Source organism: Rhyacophila brunnea, unplaced genomic scaffold (genome assembly GCF_057557595.1).
Source record: "Rhyacophila brunnea isolate RB1 unplaced genomic scaffold, BYU_Rbru_1.0 scaffold_10, whole genome shotgun sequence".
NCBI classification, from domain to species: Eukaryota; Metazoa; Arthropoda; class Insecta; order Trichoptera; family Rhyacophilidae; genus Rhyacophila; species Rhyacophila brunnea.
In genome coordinates this window covers 21,419,803-21,434,758 of record NW_028232752.1, presented here as the reverse complement: position 1 = coordinate 21,434,758, position 14,956 = coordinate 21,419,803, and the positions used below count along the sequence as shown (strand labels likewise).

The 14,956-nt window shown below is 33.3% G+C and overlaps 1 protein-coding gene across 4 annotated transcripts in view; it reads right to left on the bottom strand.

Moving 5' to 3' along the window:
- The window catches only part of pHCl-1 (pH-sensitive chloride channel 1), a 269,845-nt gene that overhangs the window by 198,265 nt on the left and 56,624 nt on the right, over nt 1-14,956 (bottom strand). The gene's annotated exons all lie outside the window — the stretch shown is intronic.

Below are 14,956 nucleotides of genomic sequence, written 5' to 3'. Positions count from 1 at the left end.
ACATTACTTATTTCATTATTTTCATCATTATTTCATTACAACTTATGTCCACTGCATAATATATTCTATCTAAGAATTATTATTAACGTTTATAATGTGCAGATTATGTATATGAAATATTTTTTTATCTTTATCATTGTAGACAAATATAGTTACAGAAAAGTTCATTTATATCTGAGGAGTGAATAGTGGACATGTCCAGTTTTGAAAAATAACCACTGAAGTACATATAATAAAAAAATAATTTATTATTCTTAATATTAGTACAATACTAAAAGTGTTAGTTATTTAATAAAAACAAAATAAGCCGAGATAAGAATGTAATATTAAAAATGACAGTTTATAATTTGGCAGAGCTATAAATCACTGCAAAAAAAGATTTAAAAATGTTTAAGTGGTATTTTTTTGCAAATACACCGTCTTTTCGGGTAAAGTTTCTTTCACAGCACTGACAGATTTTTATTCGTCGTTAAAACATTCTTGGTATATATTTGGTTGATTTATTACCGAAAGAACTTTACGATTTTTTGTGAAATTGGATGCAAAAAATTCAAACTTTTATGTCAAATAAAGTAATCATAATATTATGGTGCATGTTATAATAATCTGTAAATTTTTAACGAAGTCCTGCATTTATTATGATTATATAATAATAATCAAATAATAATTCATACATCAATGAACTCACATTTTTTTTAACGATCTAATATACCTATATATATATATATATTTCATTACGTTTCCTGCAAAACTTCCTATCATGAAATAACAAGCCACCAAATGGCGCAGATTCCAAGTTAAAAATAAAAAAATAAGCCATCCAAAATCGGTGCTATATACGCGGATGTGTTACATATTTCAGAACGCAAAATCAGCTTAATAATCATATTGTGGTTATGGTTATAACAACTGGTCATCGTAAAAGCAATTTTGATAAAATTTTGCTTTGCGTTGAATTTTCCAATGATTTTTTTTTAAATTTTAATCTAAGTACTTAAAAACAGAAGTACTTTCGAGTGTCCAATGATATCTAAAAGTTAATATTCGAACAAATATCACTATATTTATAGAAGAGTAATGTATATTTTTGTTGTTAAAAAATTTCCTCGCGTCGATTTGAAAATTAACAAGAAGAATAGTGCCCGAGCCCGGAGCGTAGATCGATTGGAAACGAGTTAACTTTAAAGTATGTCATTTGCACTAATTGGTAGTATAGCATGACTGATTTTCCGTCATAAAAAATAATGCCATGACATATTCATCATTTTATGATTTTCGAAATTAGCTTAAATTTCATGACCAACAATTCCGTAGTATATCTATATAGGTATTTGTTTATTTAACTTAATATGAGATTGCAGTTGTCCCAGTGCAACGAATCTACAGGTTAAAATACCTGGTGGTGAACTTCATGTGTAATGTTTAAGACTGGAACAATATTTAACTTGATGCAAAAAATAACAATGAGATAAGAATTTAGATCATGCAACCCATTATTACTGTGAAAGTAAAGAAGCAACGTTAAACCCAGCTCGGGCATGTCCAATATGGATGGATGCCTCAAGATAATTGAAGCCTGGTCTGCCTGTTATTCAAGCCAACCGGATTCTCGCTAAATACTCGTACCATCCAGAGGTAGTATATGAAGGAGTTACGGAATGCTGGCATCACTTGGAAAGACGTAATTCTTCCAAGAGATTCCTGGTGGCGCTGCGTGGTGCCCGTATGAAAGATGTAATTTAATAAAAAAGTACAATGGGAGACAAAGGAGATATGGTGAATGAAATATAAAATACAAAAAATAAAGCTAAAACAATATATACAAACAAAACTAGCTTTGGATAGAAGGTATCTTAAAATAATAAACATTTTTTTATTCAATGAACAAGTACATGGGCGTGAATGTAATGGGCGCGGGTTTGAACTCCGCTGGGTATCGTATTTTTTTTTCAAAAAGATTTCCTCTTGTAGTTATATATTTTTCTCGGAGGTGTTTTAAAATTAAGTATGTTAAAATGATTATTCTATCAGATTTTTGCTTGCGGCGCGGATTTATCTTTTTATCTATATTTATCTACTTAAAGGTCTGATAAGTAGTACTTTGTATCGATATATCATTGCACATTACTATACATGTAAGTATGATTTATAATTTTCCTATTTATACTTTAATATGTGTCGGTTAGGTAGGTGTTTATCAAGTTCCTAAAAAGTGTCTGAAGCGTATCACGAAGCAAAAAGTTAGCAATCACTGAACTGATGGATAGATATAATATAATAAGACGAATGTATGTTTTTAGCTTCAACATAACTGTGTCATCAGATAATATTTGGAGTAAGTGGGATTTTAATAAAATAAAAATAGCTTGGAATAAATTTAATATAATCAAAGACACAGATAATTCACACGCAGCAGGAATATTACAAAATTAATTATGCAATATAAAGTTTTATTCGTGTGTGTTTGTTTTTATTGTGGCCATGAGATGAAAATGTTTTTCCCGACCAAAAGCTACGAGTTGTTTGTGGAGACTCCCTGCCGAGCTCGAGCATTTATTTTTGTAATCTGTTTTATTGTCTATGACATGAAATAGTGTGGGGAGAGCTCAATTTAGCGTAGGCGACCCGCCGACCATCGACTCTGTTGTATTTTTGAAAACTGTTACAGAATTATACTGTTTGCTTCGGCGACATTGTTGCCGGGCTGTCAGAAAAGAAAGTTTATTTATTTTTTACGTCACGAGACAAGGTTATACCGAATTATATAGGTGCTGTTAACTTACATCTCTCTATGAGACGAATATTGCCATAGAATATAATATAGTTTGTCCGCATATTATATTAGTTAGAATTATAAAAAAAACCTCATGACATGACTTCTTTAGTTTATTCAGTTTAGATGACCACTAAGAATCAAGCGAAACAAATGTGCAATGCATATTTAGAAGAAACAAACATAATCCAAAAAACTACACAACAGTTATTGAAGGTTACATGTAAATTATACGTAAAACATTTCACTGTGGCACAGTTCCTCGTGAGCTTTCTATCGGAAAGAAATGACCGTATACCATACGGTCTCCAATTTTATTAGATTCAATATGAAAATTCAACCTAACCTAACAAAATAGCCCAATATATCGGCTATTTTCAAAATTTGTTTGCTGCTGGCTTCCTGTAAAGTGTAAACCGACAAGAACCGTGTTTTATATAGACATGAATTTTATATCAGTACTATACGACCCAAAGAGGTTGGACTGTTTTTAATATACGGCCATATATTTCCGATACAACATTTCACGGTGAAGTGTAAATGCCGTGTCCACACTGGCAACAAGTTGCTGGTAGCCTCATTATATTTCACGATAATTATCAAAATTTGTTTGACGAAAAATTATTTTAATCGAAATTTAATGAGGTTGCCAGCAACTTGTTGCCAATGTGGACACGGCTTTTTACAGCAAACTACATACGTACAAGTTTCCGGACACGGTTATTGAAGCGTTAGTTTTAAAGTTTGTGGCCTCCATATTCCGCCAAGCATATTTAAAACTTTAAATAGGTTGTTTTATTTTTAGAAATATATTAGTAAGCAATTATAAAATGCTAATAGCGAAAAAAGTGTCATTAACTTGTTAACTAAAGATTCATAAAAAATCAAGCTCAAAAATAGTCTTAAAAAAACTGATAATATAAACTACTTTGCAATCAACCTCTGGTTTAATTATATTTAACTAATAATCTGAATTTGATATTTTATCTCTACTTACTTTAGAAAAGTAAGGTAAAGAAAAGTAAAGGTTACAGATAATGAAACTAATGGCTCTATTTGTAAAATAATGAAATAGTCAAACATAGTTTAAAGACAAATAGAATTTTAGATATTGTTTTAAGTAAGTATAGTTTAATTGATATCAGACGGATTAATTTTTTTTTATTATAATTATATTTTCTACATTAATAAGGATAGTTGAAAATTTGTTATCAGACTTATTTTATTAGTTTGTTTAATGAATTCATTAATATTATATTGATACAAATAAAACATTATACAGGTACGTGTGTGTATTAATATGTCTTTATATACGGTCTTATTTTTATTATTATTTGATTTATTGTTAAATTTATTGAGAAAAAGTAAATTTCTGTATTTTTTTTTCGCAATTATTACGTTTAGTCGAAATTTCACCAAATTGTAGGATGAAAAAGCATTGCGCTTCGCCGCCAAGGGAAATCATAACACCTTCGTCCAGTATCACATTTTAAAAGGGTCTAATCAGTTCCTCTGTATTGCATTTTTGTGTCCACGTTTTCACAATATATTATGCTGCAAAGCAGTGGCTTTGATCTGATTTTTTATGATGACAAAACAGTTTAATAATAATAACTTAAAAAAACAAAAAAAATTTCATTGCTCCGCAGTAGATATAATAAGTACTGTTGATTCTTCGCGACGTCAAAGGTGGAGCATGCAGCCTCTCATCACATCCTAGGCTGCATGATCCGCTATCGTATCTCCTCGTTACTCTCAAATTATATTATGGCACGCCCAGTATCCGCCGGAAGCATCAGATCTATTCTTAAACATCAGTATACCTTAGCTTTGAGCTTTCGTACAAGTATATCATTTGATTTCATCCGAGTACAACCGTGACTTTCAGTGATATTACAAACCTTTGTAGAATATCAAATTAGTTGCAATGTCTTTAGGTTACATACAAATGTATTCCACGGTGAAATGTTCAACGAAGAACTCGTCATTTGATTAAATGTTACACGATCTCATGTTTCACGTACTGCGGAGCACGAATAAGTGTCCTGCGGTGAACTGTTTACGTACAAATTTCCGGATACGCTTTTAATAAGTCTATATTATCGTGTAAGTGAGCAACGCAGTATGCTGTTGTCAATCATAAATGCTTACCGTACCAAATTTTCTGTTTTGGCTAGGGTACTCTCTTTTAATCTATATAATAATTATACAGGTACGCATTGCATCCACGATGTTTCTTAAAACAGATGAGGCGGACATCAGTAACTTTCACCTTACATCGACTCTCCGCCTTGATGGTCCTATCAAACTATCATTGAGGAAGCCGATTATCTGTCCAATAAAACTGGATGCAGTATTAAAAACCTAGCAGAAAAATGAGACGCCACCACCAAAGACAGGCACACATATTATAACCTGGGGTTACAGCCGAAGTCTCGAAATCATGTTATTGAGTACATAATTACAATTTAAAAGTTTGACATAATTCTTTTTTTTTTTGCTTTATGTGCATTTTTTATGTATAGGATGACCTTGAGTTTTTTTTAGCATACCTATGTCTTTCTTTTGACCATGTCCGATCCTAATAGGATCGTATGGGCCTTCACAGGGTGGAGGTTTGTATTAGCAGATTTTTCTCGTATGTTAGCCACTTGCTCAACCTTATGTTCAAACACAAATTGAAAAAAAATATATTTGCCAGACCCAGGATTCGAATCTGGGACCCACGACATTATAGGACGACACTTAAGCCGCTCGGCTATCATGGGCGTTAGCATATGTACATATTATTTATATCATATAGCCAATTAATCTGTCAACTCTAAATACCTAAATTATCGACTCGCCAACTTTTGGCAGCAACCCCACGATTTATAATAATATGTACATAACCGTTTTGACTCTGGACCCTAATAAGTGTATCTCCTAAGTTTTTTTTGTAGAAAAACGTCTTAATATCTAATAATAATTAATATTAAATAAATACAATAAATAATCGTTGGTCATTTTTACTGAATGGACTTTGGTTATTAAAATTATAATCAGCAATTTGTTCCCATTATAAAAAGATCTACCTATAATTTTTTCTTGACTACACTGACAAGTGCTTAATTTGTTAAATTTCAAAACCACTGCTAAATTGGCCAAGAAGATGAGAACAAATCTGACGTCCACCACATTTCTATTCTTGAAACCTTGTCTCTACCCTAGAGATCGTAATTTATATCTGCCATCCCTCTCCGTCTTATGACTTTGGGTTCACATCCCCCTCTGTTGGTTATACATTATACATGAACCTTGGCAAATATATCTATTGTATAGTTTCAACTCTATTTGGTGCAATATCTGTTATGCCGTATTATTCAGACATATAACACAAATGCTAATCTAATGATTGCTTGATAATATCAATCAACATTTCATGAAAAGCACGTATGGAGTTAATAGTAGGGAAATGGGGATGCTTTTATTATGTATATGCCATGACTGATTCAGCGTTTCTGTTTAGAATTTTGACATGTTAAGACAACTATTTTACATTTACTATAATAATTTATTTGTGTTGATCATTTATATAACTTAATTTTTTTTTATATAATTTGAAAACATCTTATGCATAAACTCACGAGAAAAAATATTTTTTTAGTAAACTTCTACGAATAAAACGCAAGATTTGAGAACGTAACACTCTATATATTGAAGATGTATAATTTTAAAACATCTCATGCATATACACAATAGAAAAAAATATTTGTAGAAAAAAATACGACACCCGACGGGACTTCAACTTGTATGTTTTTCTATTTAGTATACAATGTGATTCTAATGCCGTGTCTACATTGGCAACAAATTCCTGGCAACCTCATTATATTTCACGATAATTATTATAATGTATATGAACATAAATTATTTTAATCGACATTTAATGAGGTTGCCAACAACTTGTTGCCGATGTGGATACCGCTTTAAATACCATACTATGGTACTTTAAATAAACCATATTACAATACTTTGGGAAAATCTTCTTTTAGATAATTTTTTTTTTCAATAATTTAAAACAGTTCAATCCAGTAATAATAATTTTCCTGTTGGTGACTGCAATGGCTTCTAATGATAATGGATAAATAGTCTGTATTTAAATAAACAATATACAATGTTAGTTTCCTTAGCTAGGAAGAAAGGCCACTATTGAAAGAAAAACAAGGTTTCTTATTGGTTTCCGTGGGGCATAATACTCCAGGCGTAGTAAAATAATTACGTATCTCTCGAGACTTCAGCTTTCCAGCCGGCAGACATAATCAAGTGTTATTGCGATCTCGCCATATAGGAAAGCCGGGCTTATCCAGTCGTCTATGTACTACAATAGAGTTGCTGTTTGATTTCAAGACAACAATGCGAAACTGAGCTTAGTGTCTCTGTTTTTTTTTTTTTTTTTTAAATATAATATATTACCAAGTGTCAGATGAAAAACAGAGTAAAATAAATATATCGCCAGTTAAAAGGAAAATTCATCGCGTGTCATTTTCTTGAGGGAGAAAAATGAGATTTAACATTCTTTTATGCTTTGTATTGTATAATGTACGTTAGGAAAAACTGCTGTTTTTTGTTGTTGATTATTTTATAATGTTATCATAAAAACAACAACAACAACATAAATCGTGATGTATATTATTCAAGAAGACAGTGGTCAAAACTTTATTGTTTTTCTAATACTTATTTTCTACAAGATAATAAAAATTGATACTAATGTTTTATATATGAAAAATTACAATAATAAATTCAAAAAGAAGTAATTCATTGTGAAAGTATTACAATTTTATTTTAGTGTTGGCTGTTTATTATAAGTACAGTCGGTTAAAACAGCGGTCGGCAACCCATGGCACTCTAAATCACTTAAAATGAAAAAATGCGACAATGTACTTACGTAAAACTAAAATAGTTTTACTAGTGTCATATCAGTGGCGGGCGGAGTGTCAAATATGTACTTAAAAAATATGTGACACTTTAGTATAATAATTATGTAGGTTACCGTCCGCTAGGTTAATCCATCCGGTACTATATTAAGCAGACCGATCCAACTGGTTGGTTACGCAGACCTCAATATGATGGGCAGATCCATACAGATTGTGAAGAAACAATTTGACCACCTCCATAGGGCCGCACTAGAGATTGGCTTAAGAGTAAATGAAAACAAAACTAAAATCATGGTACAAAGCCCACAAAATCAGAGTAGGCTAGGCCAAAGTTCCAGTTTTGGAAACCATCAATTTGAGGTTGTCAACCGGTTCACATACCTGGGTTCCAATATTACAAAAGAGAACGTAGAACTGGAAGAAATAAAAGCCCGAATAACCGCTGCAAATAAATCGTACTTCTCATTGCTGCCCATATTCAAATCCAGAAATGTCCACAGAAAAACTTAGATCTGGCTCTATAAAATCATCATGAGCACTGTGCATACGGGTGCGAATCACGGACGCTAAATATGAAAGCAGCTGAAATGGTGGACTGCTTTGAGAGAAAGATCCTGAGGCGGATATACGGACCCACGAAATATGGTAGGGAGTGGAGAATTAGGTACAACACGGAACTATACCGCTTATACCAAGATTCAAAACTCTCCACCTTCATAAAACTCCAGAGGCTAAACTGGGCAGGCCATGTCAAGCGCATGCCTGAGTCACGGATACCAAAGAAGATCATCGAAGGAAACCCAGGGGGTAAAGGCCAGTGGGAAAGCCATGCACACGATTGGGTGATAACATTACAAAAGATGCCAACCAGATGCCAGACGTGCGGAGGACCGTTCCGGCTGGAGGTCGGCGGTGGAGGAGGCCACGACTCGACTTGAGCTATAGCGCCATCAAAGAAGAAGAAGAAGGTTAATCCATCGCATCCATAGTCTTGATAATGACATATGAGGCCTGTATTTTTAAAATTCCACGTCAACAAATTGTTGGCAAAAGCCAAAAAACTATTTACAGTGTTGATGTTACATATGTTTTTTATATTTACTTGTAGTTACTTTTGTAACTAGCACCGATTTTGAAATTGACTTTTCTACTAGATTGAATTAATACTATTAGATTCTTCTATATAAAACACACTTGTTCAAGATTTTATCCTTTGAATTCTGACATTCGTAACTCATTTTCATCGTAGTGGAATAAGTTCACTTTGAAAATATACCCCCATATTAAATCATTCATTCGATAAATTAAAGCCGACATATTATGTAAACTTGTCACATCGGTAGGATTCGAACCAGTAGTCGAGCGTACTAGTTTTTATTCTACACATGATAACCCCAAATACCCAGTACATGTATAATATAATAACGTATGATAAGCGTGTCTGGTTAGGTGTTCAATTGCACCTATTGCAAAGTCAATATGCCATACCTAAATTGCATTATTTTATCTTTACCATTAGTAACTAGCCGATGCAGGGCAAGAGTACTGTAGTGGAAATTTTATAGTAAAGTACCTAAATGGAGTGCCCTTGGAAAAAGCATGTTACATTTGGATGATTTGGGACGTTTGCGGGGGTCGTTGGTTAAGGGACGAGACCACTGTAATTAGGGATGTCCAGGAGGTGTAGATGGAGAGTCGTCAGGAGAAGAGATGAGAAGTCGAGATTTGGTGGTTGCTTCGATGGATGAAGGAGCGAGTTTTTTTTAAAAGTGTATGTTACAATACTTATGATACTGTTCCGAGGTCCGAGCTCAGTGGAATAGAATGCTGTTCGAAGCAACTGACACGAAGCTTACTGATCGGACTAAGATTAAGTTTGATACTAATACCCGTTTATTATATGCATGAATATTTGGTAAATTGCGAGTAATTGTTGATGAAGTGTCGCGTGGAGAATATTCTGACCGTAGATTTGACGATTGTGCAATATTTTAAATGACTTTCTAATTTTTATACTGTCGAAATAATGCTGACAAAGCCCGAAGTCATTGACCGCTACAGGACCATACCATTGAACTAATATGGCAAGTCGAGAAAGCCGTGGCTTTTACACAACTTAGAAAAATACTATCATGACCTAACCTGGGAGTCAGAATATGACTGGTAATATTATAAGTCTTTTTGGTGGATGCATTAACATTCACAGAAACAATGTTTAGAAGCGTTGACGCATTCTTCGCTTCTACAAAAGTTACGAATGTTGACGTGGTGTCGAGGGTTAAACCGATTTAAGTAATAATTAGAGAAGTAAAAACTACAACTTTGGCTATATGATGATACATCCCGAGCGATAGCAACTTCTGCATTTTATTATTTAAGGAAGGACAGAAGAAGAACGTCCTACATCAAATATCTCAGAGACATTAAAAGGATAGTCAAAGTCATCATTGGCGTCCGTTAATAAAGGTGGCGCAAAAATAATAGCATGAAAGGTTTCACGTGAAGATAATATTATCTAAATTAAAAAACCTAAAGCACGAATAAATTCAAAGTGAACCTGCCCTTTATATATAATTGTGATAGGCATATGTAAATTTTCGTATATATGGTTTATATTTCTGCAAACTTAAATAGTATAATGTTACCCATTAGTAATTGATATCGGTTATGATTTCTAAAGGTATTTCTTTACATACAAATCATATTAACATACATACAGTTACAGAGAAATGCCAATAAAAAGGGTGTTTTCTTATTATTATCAAAATAATAATATTGTTTCCTAGTAACTATGATATCTTTCTCTCTTCTTAGTTCTTCCCTTATGACTATGGAACGTGACCACCTGCAGATTTTGCGAGACAAGACTGTCCAACCCTTACGGTCCCCTGTCTCTCTTAGGGTAGAGTGAAGAATACCCCCCATTAAGCTTCTTAGTCGCTCTAGTGGGACGACGCCTTGCTTTCCCTGGAGGCTACTCAAAACCACCGGTCTCTCTAGGTTATTCGGTCCGATCCAAATAATATGTCCAAAAAACTGTAGAATGCATCTCATATACATTTTCAAGAGACGTTTCTTTATTTGATGATTGATTGATTCGTCATGTGTTTTGAACACATTTCAAAAGTATCAATAATTACCTTCCACTTGCTTGCCTTCAGAGTCATTAACTTGATACCGTACGGTGAATATTAATGTTTGCAAAAGCATAGTTTTCATGGTAATTGAAATTCCTTGGCCCCTTCAATATAGTGGTAAGACTTATCTTTCAATATATCATGCGTCTTCTTATTTCTGCTTCACATTCGCTTTTGCTACAAATAGTCAATTCCAGATATACAAAATCGTCTATTGTTTTTAAATCTAGGAGTGTACTTGCTACGAGTAGGGGGTTAGCTCGATCGATAACCATTAACTTAGTTTTATTCCTATTAATAAGGTAGTCGTATTTGCAATTCTCTTCATCTACCTAATGTAACAGCTTTGTGAGTTCATATGTCATTTCATTCAGCAGCGATGTGTAGTATCATCTCTAAATCTCGAGTTGTTATACACTTAACAAAATAATCTTTTCCACAGTTATTTTATGTTAGAGAACTAATACTCTGTGTATATTCGAAACAACCAGAAAGCTTTGATGTAGGAAACCGTGACTTTATTGCCTACATGAAAGTTGAAGGGGCATCTAATAATTAATAGCATGTCATAGAAAACTAACACAAAACTTTCCTCACATTTAGTTTGGTATTTGCCTCAGTTCGCAATCAGACATAAAAGCAAAGTCATACATTTTCTCCTAGTACATCTATTCATATTTCGGTAAAATATTATTAGCTTTTATCAATTTCAATGGACGCTAGAATTATTTTATTCGGGATTTTGTTACCAGTAGGTACGGCATTTAATTGAAATTTTACCACGATAGTCCCTCAGCTATAAATACTCACGGAAGAGTTTATAGAGGAGTGATTGGAAAATTATACATGTGACCATAGGAATTATTTTTTATCTTATAAGTAAATATATAACTGTATTTAGACAATAACAGTGACATTTATGGGCCAAGTATCACCCTTAAGTTAACCCAGATCGCAGTCTCCTTATATTTTTAATATAAAATTGTTTGTAAATACCTATTTACCTATTTTATTATCCACTGAGAATTAGAACATATCCACGAAACCAACTCTCAGTACTTGAGGTTTTAGGTACGTGGAGGTCTGTGGCTATAATAATGTGTATTTTATGCTTCGATTATTTTGAACTAAGCTGTCGATATTTTCTAATGAAATGACCGCATCGTCTGCATCATGAAAAGTCGACAAAGTTCTCAAAAGTTGTAATGTTAGTATTTTTGTTCCTTCATTCGCCGAATTGTATTATGTGCCACCCTATATATATATATATATAGCGCATGACCTGCCTACCCTCACGGGACGTCACTGGATAATTAAATTTATAGACAGTGGGTACTTATCAAAAATTTAATTCATACTCAAAATAATCAGATATTTGTACCCTTTCATATTATGTATTCATTGTTTTTTGCGACCCAAATTTTTGTTTTCGGCATCGTATTGTTATATTATTTAAAAAATAGTCATAATTACATTAATTTTAGTAGGTACATTCTCAATTTGTGACGCCTTTTTAGCAATTAAAACTCCAACATTAACGGGACACTGCGTGTGATACGTTGTCACATTAACTATTCTCAGCGCTCGAAATGGACAGGAACGCACCGGAGCGCCGTTGTGGTTCGTGGAATTCCAAAATATACCGTTCCGGCTCGTGGATTCATTTAAAATTGCGTTGCGGTTCGTTAGATTGAGGTATTTATGTGTGAATGTATCTTTTAAAGTTTTTCTCAAAATTAAAAATTAACTAAGTTATGTCATGCCGGGCGTGCAAGGGTTAAAAATAAAATTTATGACATCCCTAAATTTCTTTCAATTTTCTTTTTTGTGTCGATACATCCGTGTCTAAATGCATTCCAAATAATTGCATACTTACATAAAAAAAGTAACTACAGCTGCAAGCTACAAAAGAATTGTGCCTTTGCTGACATTGTTTGAAAACCTTTTGTACTTAAATAACTTAAATTCAATAAAAAATAAAGATGGCACCTACATATTTGTATAATAATTTCTAAAGTATGAAATATCTCAGTATAGTCTCGCTTTTACCTTTGACTGGTATGCATTGCGAATTTACTTACCTACTAATTTATTACTTATATTTTATTGTGAGTGATAAAACTTATTTATTTTCATCGCCATCTAATCGCCGTGTTAATTTTATACCCACGTCTATTTTTGCGGGCAAAATTTTCGGTGGTAAAATTAATATGATAAAGTTTGGTAATTTAAATCGTACCTACAATTCCGCTAAAATTTACTTATTAGTGATAATCGCTTGTTTTTTAAAACATTTTGTATTATTTAAATTTGTTCTCTTGAAATTTGGTTAAACATCTCAGCAGGCGATACCTTTCTATATATTACATATAAGTATATTTTTTGTCGTTGGTATCCAAACTGATTTAACATATAATGCTGTTGACCAGTGGCCACAAGCAGAATTTTTTCGTTTTGAAAATGATAAATATGAGTGGATATTTATAAATTTTATGAAGGTTTAATTAAGTAGTAGGTACTTCGTGTAAATCTGCTAAAAAATTAAGAATTCACTCCGATAAGCATTTAAGATCGACAATACAGTTGAAACAGGGTTTTCTGATTCAATGTCATTTTGACAATTGACTCGACGTGTTAAAAATATTTATGACGTGTCGTAAACCCTTATTTTTACAATGAGTAATAAATAAATGCACCATTATGCCATTTTCCTACAAAAATGTTTTTGGTATGAAACTATTGAATAGCCTACCGTAATTAGTTTATTTTTAAGGGACGTTTCTATTGTGTTATTACATACGTTGTAACTTGCTACTTAAAAAAAATAGAAATAATAGATACCTACTATGTAGAGAACTTTTAGTTAATTTTTGTTTGTAAATTTGTTTTAAAAAAAAAGATCCTCCAATAAAATTTTATTACTATCATAATAATACATTATTGTTCTGTATTATCATTATTCATCACCGTGGCAATAATAATGACTATAATGAGACTAGGTAAGGACAAACATCACAAATTGAATCGTTTAGTTTAAAATACACTCACAAATTAGGTAGGTACGTGTTCAGTGCGGACAACAAATAATTTTAGATGGTAGTCATAGATTAAATAAATACGGTGGTAAGTTCTTTAATCTGAGGTGGTAAGTGTACGTATATTACAATAATGGTAACCAAAGCATCATCATTGTAACATATATGTCATGGTCTCCACAACGAGGGGCTGAAAGGGCTCTAGCCTGGGAGCCCGTGCTCAGGAGGAGCCCGGCAAGGCGAATCGACCAGATAAGTGAGATAAACACACATCACAAATTTGCTTTAATAGTAAAAAAAAAAGAATTTTCTTACAATACTATTATTTATAGTTATGTGGTTATACGAAACAATTCTTAATTGTTTATCAATACTCGACATCTCCATAATTCGTATGGATGTTTTAAAATATACAATAAAACACTAAATATACAGATTATTGTTACCCCGTACATACTGCCTTTATTCTTAGCGATAAGAAGGGGGCCCCACCAAAGATCCTAGCCTGGGGGCCAGCTTCACGATGTGGGGCCTATGGTATAGGTATATACATACACTACAATATTAGTCCTTATAATGTTGAATATAGGTAGGTACCTACTGATTAATGACAATTTTATATTATTCTATAGGAATCGTGTTTAGCAACTCGAGTTGCACCTTCCGTCATGTTTTATTTTATATAATTAATGATACTTCTTCTTCTACCCTGTCATGTCTTAATATTGGGGCATAGGGCAAGCATTGGCGCCACTTCCCTCGGTCCATCGCCATGAGCCTCCCGCCACGTCAGACCTGCAGCAAATAGGTCGCTTTTGTAGCAACGCTGCAGGGTGAGGGAGAGGCGGCCACGGCGATGGAACCCTTGAGGCTGTGCCACAAGGGTACGAAGTGCCGCACTCTTTGGCGGCATCCGGAATACGTGTCCCAGCCACGTAAATCGTCTCTTCGTGATAACTTCAATCACCGAAGGCTGCTGTGCTCACGAACTCGGGTATTTGTAACGCGGTCGTACCAATGTACCCCTAAGATTCGGCGGAGACATCGATTCTCAAAGCTCAAAAGCCGATAATTAATGATACACCATTGGTAATTTAA